This window comes from Cibotium barometz, chromosome 5, assembly GCF_041138505.1.
Source record: "Cibotium barometz isolate CiBa-2024 chromosome 5, ASM4113850v1, whole genome shotgun sequence".
Classification (NCBI taxonomy): domain Eukaryota; kingdom Viridiplantae; phylum Streptophyta; class Polypodiopsida; order Cyatheales; family Cibotiaceae; genus Cibotium; species Cibotium barometz.
Genome location: NC_141050.1, coordinates 23362615 through 23375627, shown reverse-complemented (window position 1 = coordinate 23375627; position 13013 = coordinate 23362615). Strand labels below are relative to the sequence as shown.

General features: G+C 42.5%; 1 pseudogene; it reads left to right on the top strand.

The window, feature by feature from the left end:
• Positions 1 to 811: 811 nt before the first annotated feature.
• Positions 812 to 3630, top strand: LOC147638229 (uncharacterized; annotated as a pseudogene).
• The last annotated feature ends 9383 nt before the right edge of the window (positions 3631 to 13013 follow it).

The following is a 13013-nucleotide window of genomic DNA, read 5'->3' as shown; positions in this document are numbered from 1 at the left end:
CTGCCTTGAGTGTTTTTTTGTGTTTGTTTTTTATTTTTGTTTTTCCCTTATTGTGCCCTTTTGTTTTCCCCTTGCAAGGGAGGCCCTTAGAGCCATGGAACAAATTTGTTCCATGGCCATGAGCAGCCCTATATTTACACCTGAGGATGCAGGCATGTCCGAGAGAGGATTTCTGGTGCTTCGAAGTTGATTGCTGCATGCAATTCGAGAGAGAGTTTCTATCTTTATGACTTTCTCCCTTGCAAGGGAGGCCTTGAAGTCGTCTGACAAAAGGCTGCCATTGCCATGAGCAGCCTTTCATTTGCAGCTTGCATGCATGCTTTTATGAGAGAGACTCAGAGAGCTTGCATGCATTAATCTAATCATGCTTAGTTTTTTTATGTGTTTTATTCATAAGTTCTATTTTTTTTTCTTTGTAAGTTATTTGTTTAAGCTGAATTATATGATGTATATACCATGTAAATTATTTTTCTATATTTTAATTATGTTGTTGATCATACCTTTTTTTATCTAAAAATTAGTAAATTATTTTTTTAGATTTTAGTTATGTTTTTTATCATATCTTTTTTTATCTAAAAATTAATGTTCATTGTTGATGTACAAATTAGTTTTTGGGATTATCTTTATAAAGTTAAAATACCACAATGATAATTTTTTTGGGATTTATCTTAATAGAGTAAAAATATTAAAAACTTAATTAATTTTGAAGTATAAAAAGAGTGATTTTGACATTGATTTTTTATAAATGTAGAATAGTTGTTACTTTGTAAAATTCTGTTAAAATTTGAAATGTTCTTTTTTATATATAGTTATGGCGCATAAGCAATCAACTTTGTTAGCGTTGCCTGGATTTATACGTTTTGTTGTTGCTGTATCCAAAAAGAACTCTAGGAAGCAAAGAGAATCAAGTTTGCATGATTCTGAAGGTGTCTCTAGTAACACTCAAGAGTGTGAGGTGGAGAGAATAAAAAATGCTTGCAATATGTGGAATGATGCATGGACTATACGTTTTGATTGGACTCATTTTGATGCTTAACGCGGTCGTATATTTTGCACAATGTCAAAAAATGAGAAAATAAAGAAGTGAATTTGGCACATGTGGATCAGTGAATATACAATTAAGTGCTATTAGAGTGCATGCCTCTTCACACCAGCATAAATGGGTTGCTTACTCTGCTAACTATGGCAAAAATGCTTTGAAAGAAGGAATAAAGCGGCAACAAGGTGATGTGGACTTGGGAGTTTTGAATTTGTTTCGATGTGCCTATTACATTGCCAAGGAGGATCTTGCTTTTAAGATTTCAAACCTTGTTGAACTAATGTCTATGTGTGGTGAGCAAGCTCTTCCCAGAGAGCTTTATCAAAATGATAAGGCTGCAGCCTTGTTTGCCTCATTCATTAGTGAATCCATATGCCAGTCTGTCATCCAAAAAGTGAAGGCTTCTCCTTTCTTTGGTCTCATGGTTGATGAATCGACAGATATTTCTATTATGGTGCATCTTATAGTGAATGCAAGCTACATGCATGATAATGATGTACAAACATCTTTTTGGGTTTGCTTAAGGTCATGGATCGTTTAGCAAAGGGATTGGAAATTGCCTTGGTGGAATTAATAGATGAATATGGTCTTGATCGCTCAAAATTGGTGAGTTTTGGTTCAGATGGAGCATCAGTAAAATGACAAGTGTAACAAATGGTCTTGCTGCGTTGTTGAAAAAGAGGAGTCCTTTCATGATGACTGCCATCCATTGTGTTGCTCATAGAACAAATTTGTGTGTGATGCATTCAAAAACTCACAGTATGCTATTTTTATGGATACAACCTTAAATGAGATTGCTGCTTAGTTCAAGAAAAGCTCTAAACGTTCATCAAGGTTAGCTCAATTGCAAGAAGAATTGGATTGTCCACACCTTAAGATGGAGAAAATCCATAAACTCGGGTGGTTAAGTCGACATAAAGTTATTGTAAAAGTATGTGAAGTACTTGAGCTACTTCTCCTATGCCTAAAAGAGGAGAATGAAAGATTGTATAGGACAGTTGCCAACTTTAAGTTTATATACATGTCGCATTTTTTGGCAGATGTGTTAGATCACTTGGCTAATTTGTCACTAGTGTTTCAAAAAAGTTTTGTGGATGTGACAAGCATACCAAGCTTGATATCTTCTACAATTGCCTTTTTATAGATGTCGAGTTCTCAACTGGTCCATGCTATATAGATATGAATTTGCAAGGTCATGATGGTTATGGATTTCCATCCATTCCTGAATTTGGTTGCCAACATGGTTGGTTGCAGACAATGCGTAAGGCAATTAAAGGTGACATGTATTATGGGGTAAGGATTGAGAGATGTGTTGTTGGAAGTGACTTGACTGCAGCTCTTGATTTTCAAATGGAATTTTGCAATGAAGTAAAGAGTCACTTGAATACTAGATTTGCTGATTCTTCTATAATGAAAAATTTTAGTACTCTTGCTCCTCTTGGATTCCCATCATCCAAAGAGTTGAAAAACTATGGTGCTGTCATCCAAAGAGTTGAAAAACTATGGTGCTATTGAGTTGGATGCCTTGGTTTTGCATTATGGATATGCTGTGACATTGGAAGATGGTACACATATTAATGCAATGTTAGATGAGAGATGCTTAAGAAAAGAGTTTTATGTGTTCAAAATTCAAGTTGCATCAGATTGGAAAGGAAAGTCACTCAAGGACACTTGGTGCTTGATTGGGAGAAATGATGTGTGGCATTAGAAGTATCCTACATTGTTATCTCTAGCTCAAATTGTAATGTTGCAATGCAGTAGTTCTGCAATGTGTGAAAGAGGTTTTAGTGTGCAAAACATTATCAAAAGTAAGTTGAGGAACAGATTGGAAACCAAGAGCATGGATATATTGATGCACATATCTATTGAAGGACCACTACTCATGTCCTTTGATTTTACAGATGCTATTGGTTTATGGAGAGTTGGAGCAAAGACCTCAAGACATGTTTTTTCACATGTGTCTTGGGATATCTGACTGAATCAAAGTTCTTAAAAAATGTTATGTTTTTTCACATGTGTCTTGGGATATCTGACTGAATCAAAGTTCTTGAAAATGTTATGTTTTTTCACATGTGTCTTGGGATATCTGACTGAATCAAAGTTCTTAAAAATGTTATGTTTTTTTATTGAAGTGATTGCCAAACTTGATTGTATCAAATTTACTATGTAATGTTTTAATGTAACATGGATTCCATGATCATTCATCTTTGTCCAATTGTAAATTTTTCAATATAAAGTTTTTTAAAGTTTAGTTTTGATATGAAAAGCTTTTGTGGTCTTGTATCATTGAAGTTAGAGGTTTTTTCTTGAGAATATTAAAACTTGCAATTTTAAACTCTTAAAAATTGATTTTTTTTTTTGCAAGTGTAAAGTTAGAGGGTTTTTTGGTGCAAATCAAATTTGGTTTTTCGGGAACACTATAGCTAGCCCAAATTGTTTTTTTAAGCGAAAAAAAAGGAAAGGAATTTAATGCAGCTGTCAAGAAACATCACGACTTTTTAATGACCCTTTCTTTGTTCACTCTGCAGTGCTTAAATTTGAAGCCCATTTTGGCTTTCAAAGGCTTTTTGGGCTTGAAATCAAACCTATGAAAACCTTCCTTATATATATATATATATATATATATATATATATATATATATATATATATATATATATATATATATATATATATATATATATATATATATATATATATATATATATATATATATATATATATATAAAGAGTTTCACAAAGCTATCACATGGCAAGAATTTGGAGGTTCGAGAAGGGGAGGAGAACGTTCGCTATTGGTTTGGGTAGAATTTAAATTTGGAGTCTCAAAAGTTGTGCGAAGCTGCCCACTAGTATATTATATACATTAGCTCTATGCCCATAATTATTTGCCCTATGCCCAATTAATGCCTAACCTTAGCTTTAACGTATGATAAGGTTAGGCACCTCTTAGCCTCATCACTACAATGCCGCACACCGCTCCACAAAACAGCCAAAGAGACGAGGACAGACAAGGGAGACAGACGACACACACACACACACACACACACAGAGGTTGGTCACACCCCTTTCCTGCCAGTTCAGCTCCCAATCCATTGCCACCTCCTCACCCAAGCCACACGCCTCCCCTCTCCCAACCTGCTAGCGTTTAAAACAGAGAGACAGAGGTGCTTGTATGTCCTACAACGATTCACGAGACCAAGAGAGGCCTGGCTTACACGAGAGAGAGAGAGAGAGAGAGAGAGAGAGAGAGAGAGAGAGAGAGAGAGAGAGAGAGAGAGAGAGAGAGAGAGAGAGAGAGAGAGAGAGAGAGAGAGAGAGCCACCCTTGTGTTACATAGAGAGGGAAGGAGAAAGCAAGAGAGAGGTGATCTAATTACCTTCAAACAGCAAGAGGGGCAGTGGAAAAGTCTCAAAAGCTGGAAACCCTTCAAGGTAGTGGAAAACTCTTTTTTTTATACTAAAGTTGGCAGCCTCACATTCCCTAAGGTTTTCAACCAACACACCTCAACCTTGTTGTTTCCTAAGGCTCAACACGATTAAGAACCACCCCCTCACTAATTAATTAATATTAAAACAAAAAATGGGCACCCATATTCACCAAAGTTTCTAAATGAGCCTAGTTTTTAGCTCCAAGGTTGCATGGACGTGTGTGTGTGTGTGTGTGTGTGTGTGTGTGTGTGTGTGTGTGTGTGTGTGTAATGTAATTTGTAAATTTAGTTTTCAAACATTAAGAATCTTTTAAAGAAACGGGGTGGTGGCACGCTGCAGTGGGCAGTATGCTAGTAGGATTTGGTAGGCCCCTCCTAACTTCTAAAGATTTTGGCATCTAGCTTTTGGTGCCCTCCAGAGTCTAGACTCCAGCTTATTTGCCACCTTGAAAGTTGAGGTTCACCATTCGACGTTCACCTATAAATTTAAGCACTGCTCTAGAGTCCAACAACCTTCCAATTTGCTCGCTTAGCAAGTGAGTCGTGACCATCTTCTTTGAGCTCTCTCTCAACTCTCAAGTCTCTTGCCTGTAGAGCAGTTGTAATAACAGTCATGACCATCTTCTTTGAGCTCTCTCTCAACTCTCAAGTCTCTTGCATGTAGAGCAGCTGTAATAATAGCCATCATCCTTAGAGCAAGTGCAACAATAGCCAGCACCGCGTCCTACCTATAGAGCAGCTGTAGTAGTAACCAGCATCGCTTCCTGCCTTAGAGCAACTGCAACAACCAGCATCACTTCTTTCCTGTTTGGGACTGATCGGCAGCCCATATGTAGCGCATGTTAGTAATAAGCTTTGGGGGAGGAAGCTTATCGAGGTGACATGAAAGGTATCGGTGATGTAGAAGTTCTTCGCATGAGGCCTCCTTCTATTGTGGAAATGGCTAACCCTTCAAAATTAGATAGGTAATGTAGAAGTTCTTCATATGAGCCCCCCTTCTATTGTGGAAATGGCCGACCCTTCAAAAGGAGGTATCTGCAAAGTTAAGGGTTTCCAAGCGATGGATCATACCTTGGGCCTTCTGCTGCCATGGTCCCCCGTTCCAAAGATGTACCTAGAGGGTGTCGTTGATGAGGTTAGTTTTGTAAGTGCATGTGTTTGTGTCTGTTGTGAGATGTGAGACGTGAAAAAAAAGTGTGATGCTCTTAGTGCGGGGGGGTGTCACCGAGGGAGCTTGGTGGAGGGAGTTTTTCTTGGAAACCACCATCTCCTCCCACCATGTCACGTAGGCTGTAATGCCTCTGAGACCGACGGCAGACCGGATGGCCATGTCCGGGGTTCAGTGGGAGAGGACGCCCATGCGGAGTCATGGGCGGCCAGGCTAGTGTGGACGGTAGGCCACACATTATATAGCCTGGGGGGGATGAGGGGCAATCCTCATTCTTCCTCTATGGCTGGGTGGTGAGCCAGAGGCCGTCCCCTCCTTGCCACGACTTGCTGGAGCATTACGACCCTCGTTTGAGGGGGGGCGACTTGCTGGAGCAATGCGACCCGTGTTTGAGGGGGGGCGAAGAGCCTGGGGCGGAGCATTGCGACCCTCGTTTGAGGGGGGGGCGACTTGCTGGAGCAATGCGACCCTCGTTTGAGGGGGGGCGAAGAGCCTGGGGCAGCCAGCCCTTAGGCGGCCAGCCTAGCGGGCAGCCTGCCCAGCCCACAACAACGGGCAGCCTGCCTGCCCAGCGCACACGCGGGCGGCCTGTCCAGCGCACAGTTGGCGGCGGCAAGCCAACCAGCAACGCGACGGCGGCCACCTAAAAAACCAGCAGCCCCGGCAAACCGCCAACAAAATATATATATATATATATTTATTTATTTATTTATTTATTTTATTATTTATTTTTAATAAAATTAAAAATGAAAGTAAATTCAAACGGATTCTCTCTCTCGGCTGGGGAGGAGGGATAATCCCGGCAAGGGATAATCCGACTGTTTCAGGCACAGCCTCCCGAGCAAATTTATTTTTGTTATGAGTTGCAGGCATTTTTTCTCTCGGATCGGAGCATCCCGGCGGAGAAGCGGCGCTGTCTAGAGGCTCGCAGCACAACACAAATCGGCAGGCGACCGTAAAGGGGGTGACTATTCTCTCTCCACCACTGCTCATTTTATTAGCGTTTTTTTTTGTAATTTTCGAGTTCTCACATTGTTTTTTTGCAAGAATTAAAGATGTCTGCTAGGCGTAGTGTGTCCCCACCGCCTTCTACTTCTCTAGGTTTTTCAGGTCTCTTGTCCTCGGTCGTGGGTTTGACCCCGACCGAATTGTCAGACCGTACACGCCCGACCGTTGTTCGGTCCAGAGTGCGCTCGTCGATCACGCGTGATCCGCCAGCGCCCTCCTCGTCTATTGACCCCGCCTTAGGACCCAGCGAGCCCACAGCGGCCGCATTAGTAGATGACCCCTTTCTGGCCGATGAGCCAGAGGACATGAACACTGACGTCGCTGAGGGGACCGAGGAGGACCTCTTGGAGTACGACGACGATGATTATGACCTATTGGACCCTGTCGATGTCCTGACAGAGACGGAGCTCTCTAGTGGACTGTTTAAATATCTTAATGCCAAACTGAACAATATGGGTAAAGTCCAGGCTGATTTAGTCACGATGCTACAGAGCATCTCCACACGGTTAGATGCATTGATAGCCGTCTCGGCTAGTACTCCGACTCCTCGTGGTAGCCGAGATCCTGCGGCACGGGTGAGCATAGCCTCGCCAGTGGTTGCAGGAGTACAGGCCGATGCGCCTGTGGGGCCATCCGTAGCGACAGCTTCATTGTTATTAAAAGACTTAAAGCCGCCTAGTTTTGGTGACGAGGAGAAGGAGAGAAACAAGGACTCGGTCAATATGTTTCTAGCAAAGTGGTCAGATTTGCATGCGCTGCGACAGCAGCCTAGCCGTATACAGCCCGTAGAGGCTAACCGGCAAAGCGTACAAGTGGTTGGATGAGTTTGACAGCTCGTCCTGCCACTTGGACGGAGTTTGAAACGATGTTTCGAAAAGAATTTTTGCCTGTTAATGAGGCAGAGAGAAGCTGGGAGTTATGGGACAAGTGCTCAGCATTTAGGACCCGTTTCGGGCATTTTGAGTTTTTGGTTAGCCATTTGGGCTAACCAATGCTCCAGCGACGTTTATGACGCTGATGGACAGTATTTTACGTCCATATCTAGGAAAATTCGTAGTAATTTTCGCAGATGATATTCTTGTGTACAGTAAGACAGAGAAAGAACACATAGAGCATTTGCGTCTAGTATTCGAGTTGTTGCGAAAGCACAAACTATTTGCAAAGAAGAGCAAATGTGAATTTTTTGAAACAGAAATTCACTACCTTGGCCATATTATATCCGCCGATGGTACGCGGATGGAGCCAGAAAAAATAGAGGCTATTCTTAAATGGCCAGCGCCAAAGAATCTCGAGGAACTGCAGATTTTTCTTGGCATGTTGGGGTTCTACCGACAGTATGTGAAGGACTACGTGAAGATCGCAGTCCCGTTGACTGACCAGTTACGGTCCAAAACAAAAAACATTAGTTGGGGGGAAGCCCAACAGACGAGCTTTGATAAGCTCAAGGTGACCGTAGCAGCTGCACCTGTTTTGACTATTATCGATCCAAATGAGCCGTTTGTTTTGGAAACAGACGCTAGTAATGAGGCCATTGGGGCCGTACTTATGCAAAGGGGACGCCCAATTGCATTTGAGAGTAAAAAGTTAGATCGTGCGCAGCATAACTACTCGGCTTACGAGCGATAGTTCATGCACTGAAAAAGTGGAGACACTATTTATATGGTGCTACTTTTGAGGTCCGGACGGACCATGAAAGTCTGAAATGGCTTTCAAGTCAAAATGAACTAAAGGGTAGAAAAGCTCGGTGGGCGAAGATTCTACAGGAGTTTGACCTTGAGATACGTTACCACCCAGAAAGGTAAGTATAACGTGGTGGCAGATGCACTTAGTCGCATGCCACAGATTAATGAACTTAGTTTCATAGTCTTCAAGAACGATTTCTTGGAGTCCCTACATGGTTTATGTGAGCACGATCCATCTTTTACAGAGGTCTAGCACGCTGTACGTGTACGCACTTCTTCACAGATGCAACCACCTCCCTCGTTGGCACATATTGCTAGCGCGGAGAGATTGGCCGAAGGTGCAACGGGAAGGGAAGCGAGAGTTAGTCCGGAGAGACTAGCCGTGTCTTCTGGGTATAGTTTGGAGCAGGAGAGCTCTGACGTAGGCCCTTCATCACCTTTTGACTGCCATGGCTTCAAAGGGGAGTGATAAACTTCGTCGGGGGGAGAAATATGCTAATTACTCCATTGACGACGGGTACTTACTTTACAAGGGTAGAGTATGTGTATCAACTATTGGTGACTTCCGGGCCCAAATTCTTAAAGAAAGTCATGATAGTCCAAGTGCGGGTCATCCTGGGATTCAGAAGACCTATGCACTAGTAAAAGGACAGTTTTATTGGCCTAGTTTGTTTAAGGACGTCCAGACTTATGTGTTGAAATGCAGTAAGTGCCAGGTCAATAAACATGAACATCTTAAGGTTGGAGGACTACTCCATCCGTTGGAGATTCCTCAAGGGAAATGGGAAAGCATTTCCATGGATTTCATTACCGGTTTACCCAAGACAAGTCGAGGGAATGACTCGGTGTGGGTGGTAGTGGACACGTTAATTAAAACGGCAAAGTTTATCGCCACGAAGAAAACTGTTAAAACGCCAGAGTTGGCAAAACTCTTTATTGAACATCTCTACAAGCTATATGGCCTGCCCGCAGATATAGTGTCGGATAGAGATAGAAAGTTCAACAGTCATTTTTGGAGGGAAGTCTTCAAAAAGTTGGATACTACTCTGAGTATGAGTACGGCAGATCATCCGGAGTCTGATGGTCAAACTGAAAGAGTTAACCAAATTCTAGAGGATATGTTGCGTTCTTATGTTAGTAAGAAGCAATCTAATTGGGAAGAGTACTTGCCCTTATTGGAGTTTGCCTATAACAGCTCCAAACACTCAGCGACTGGATTTACACCATTCATGTTAATGTATGGATTCCAGCCGAGATCTCCGATGGCTGTAGGCCTAGAAAAGGAGAAGATTCAATCTGTCAAGGATTTCCTTGAAGATATGAATGATATGCTCAGAGCCGCACGTGAGAGCATTCGTAGCGCTCAGGATCGCGCTAAAACTTATGTGGATAAAGGACGTAGAAAGGTGACCTTTGCAGAAGGTGACTTTGTATTCCTCAAGGTTCCTGCGCAGTCAGAAACCATGAAAACGGGAAAATGTAATAAACTTTCTCCGAGATATTGTGGTCACCGCAGAGTTCTCAAGTCCATCTTGTCTTCCATGTCAGTAAACTGAAGAAATCAGTTCACAGGTTAGAGAACGCAGTTTGTCCAGAGATTTTGGTGGACTTGATAGAGCCACCAAAGATACCACATGAACCTGAAAAGATTCTATAGTATCGTGACAGACAAACCCGACATAAAGTGTACCAGGAGGTACTTGTTAAATGGATAGATAGGGATGAGGAGGTAGCTATCTGGGAACGCCATAGTGCAATTTCCAAAAGGTTTCCCTAGTTTGTTTTCGAGGACGAAAACTCTTCTTAAGGGAGGGTAATGTCACGTAGGCTATAACGCCTGTGACCGACGGTAGACCGGATGGCCATGTTCGGGGTTCAGTGGGAGAGGACGCCCATGCGGAGTCATGGGTGATAAAAAACAGGAGCAGGATGTAACACACACAAGAGAAGCAAACCCTAATCCATAATCATCAACCATAAAGAAGGAGAGAAGCCATAGTCACCATCTCTCTCACACACACAAAGAGGGAACACAACATAGTGTTATGTCCACACTACAAGTAAACCTAATGTAATGTCCACACCACACATGACCAGCTGGATGCGGTCATAAACACACCACACGATATCTATCTACCATACTGTCACTCTGTCAGCACCCATGTGCTATCCTCCAGCTGTATACGAGCTTGACATTTCAACACTCCCCCTCAAGCTCGACATGTCCATCTCTAGGACTCCCAATCTAGTACGGAAATACTCGAACTTATCCTTACCAAGTGCTTTGGTAAAGATATCTGCAACCTGCTCATCTGTCTGCACATATGTCAAATCAACATGCCCATCTAGCACCTTCTCTCTGATGAAATGATAGTGGACCTCAATATGTTTGGTCCTGGCATGATAAACTGGGTTGCTAGCAAGCTGAATACTACTCATGTTGTCACAATGAATGACAACTCTCATATCACTCTGTATCCTGACATCATCTAGCAACTTTTTCAACCACATAGCCTCACATGCAGCTATGGCTGCTCCACGATACTCTGCCTCTGTGGTAGATAAAGCAACTGTAGGTTGCTTTTTACTGCTCCAACTCACAGCTCCACTACCAAGGCTGAAAACATAGCCACTGGTAGACCTCCTGTCATATGCACTACCGGCCCAATCTGCATCTGTATATCCATAGACCTGCATGTCTTTTCCTGCCTCATAGAAAAGACCATAATGCGCGGTAGTTTTGACGTATCTCAGAATCCGTCTCACAGCATCCAAGTGAGGTTTACGAGGACTCTGCATAAACTGACTCACCAAACCAACTGCATAACTGAGATCTGGCCTCGTAATGGTCATGTATATAAGGCTACCAACCATTTTCCTGTACATGGTGATATCATCAAGCTCATCACCCAAATCAGCCCTAAGCTTCATGTTTTGCTCTAATGGTGTCAACATTGGTTTGCATGCTGTCATACCGTACTTTGCCAGCATGTCAAGTGCATATTGCCTTTGCACCAACCATATACCTGTGTTTGTTCTTATCACCTCAATGCCAAGAAAGAACCTTAAATCTCCAAGGTCTTTCATATCAAACTCTTTGCATAAAGAGGCCTTAACCTCATCAATGCCTTTCCCACAATCACCTGTGATAATCAAATCATCAACATAAATGACTATCATCACGATACCATCATGTGTCTTCTTCACATAAAGTGAAGAGTCTGCATTTCCAACCACAAATCCAATACTGACAAGATATCTGCTGATCTTGTCACTCCAAGCACGAGGTGCTTGTTTCAAACCATAGAGTGCTTTCTTTAACCTGCAAACGAAAGTAGGATATTTTGGATGTACATAACCTTCTGGCTGTTCCATGTACACCTCTTCTTGTAGATCACCATTCAAGAAAGCATTTTTGACATCCATTTGATGTAAAACCCAACCTTTTTGTGCTGCCAATGCAATGATAGACCTCACTGTAGCCATTTTAGCCACTGGGCTGAAAGTTTCATCATAATCAAGACCATAAGTTTGTGCATATCCTTTAGCGACCAGCCTTGCCTTATGTCTCTCTTGACTTGCACTTTACTTTATACACCCATTTGCATCCAATTGCATTCTTTCCTTTAGGTAACTCAGCCAATTCCCATGTATCATTTTTGTCCAAAGCATCCATCTCTTCATCCATGGCTTTCTGCCATACATGCTCTCCAATAGCCTCTGAATAGCATGTAGGTTCCACATGCTTTACCATAGATGTCATGTATGCATAATGCATAGCAAAATCTCTATATGTCAATCTCTCCACTGGATATCTGACTCTCTGGGATCTCCGCAATGCATGCGGGTCACTCTGTACACCTGTAACACGAGCATGTGGTGGCACATATCTGTCCTGCCTAACACCAGGTGTGCGTACAACAGGTATCCCGAGCTCCTCATCCAAACTCTCAGAACTAGAGGACTCATAACCTGTGATCCCAATTCCCTCGACTTTCTTCTTGCCTTTATCCATAGCACTACTCCCAGTGCTCACACTCTCATGCCTCAGACGTCCTGACCATGGACGTACACTGCTACTACTCTCAGCTTCTGCTGCTGGCCCAGACATAGTAGTAGAACTAGAACTTGCTTGTGATGGCAAGTTCACAGGCACATTCGCCTCAAGTGTGTCAATGACTCCCTCATCTTTGGCTTTATACCAACTAGCAAGCTCATCGAATACAACATCTCGTGAGATGACTACTTGTCTAGTTTGAGGGTTATAGCATTTGTAAGCCTTTCGATCCTGTGCATATCCAACAAAGACACATTTCTCTGCTTTAGGATCCAACTTCCGTCTTCTTTCATCAGGCACATGAACATAAGCTACACATCCAAAGACTTTCAGATGTCCAATATCTGGCCTGTAACCTGTAAGCCGCATCTCAGGCGTGCTTCCATGAATGGCTGCTGTAGGTGATTTGTTCAGGATATACACTGCAGTAGCACATGCTTCTGCCCAATAGTAATCTGGCATGCTCTTTTCATTGAGCATTGCCCTTGCCACTTCACATATGACACGATTCTTTCTCTCAGCCACACCATTCTGCTGAGGTGTATACCTGCATGTCAACTGTCTCCTTATCCCATGCTTCCGCAAGAAATGTTCAAATGCTTTTGAGGTGTATTCACCACCTCCATCTGTT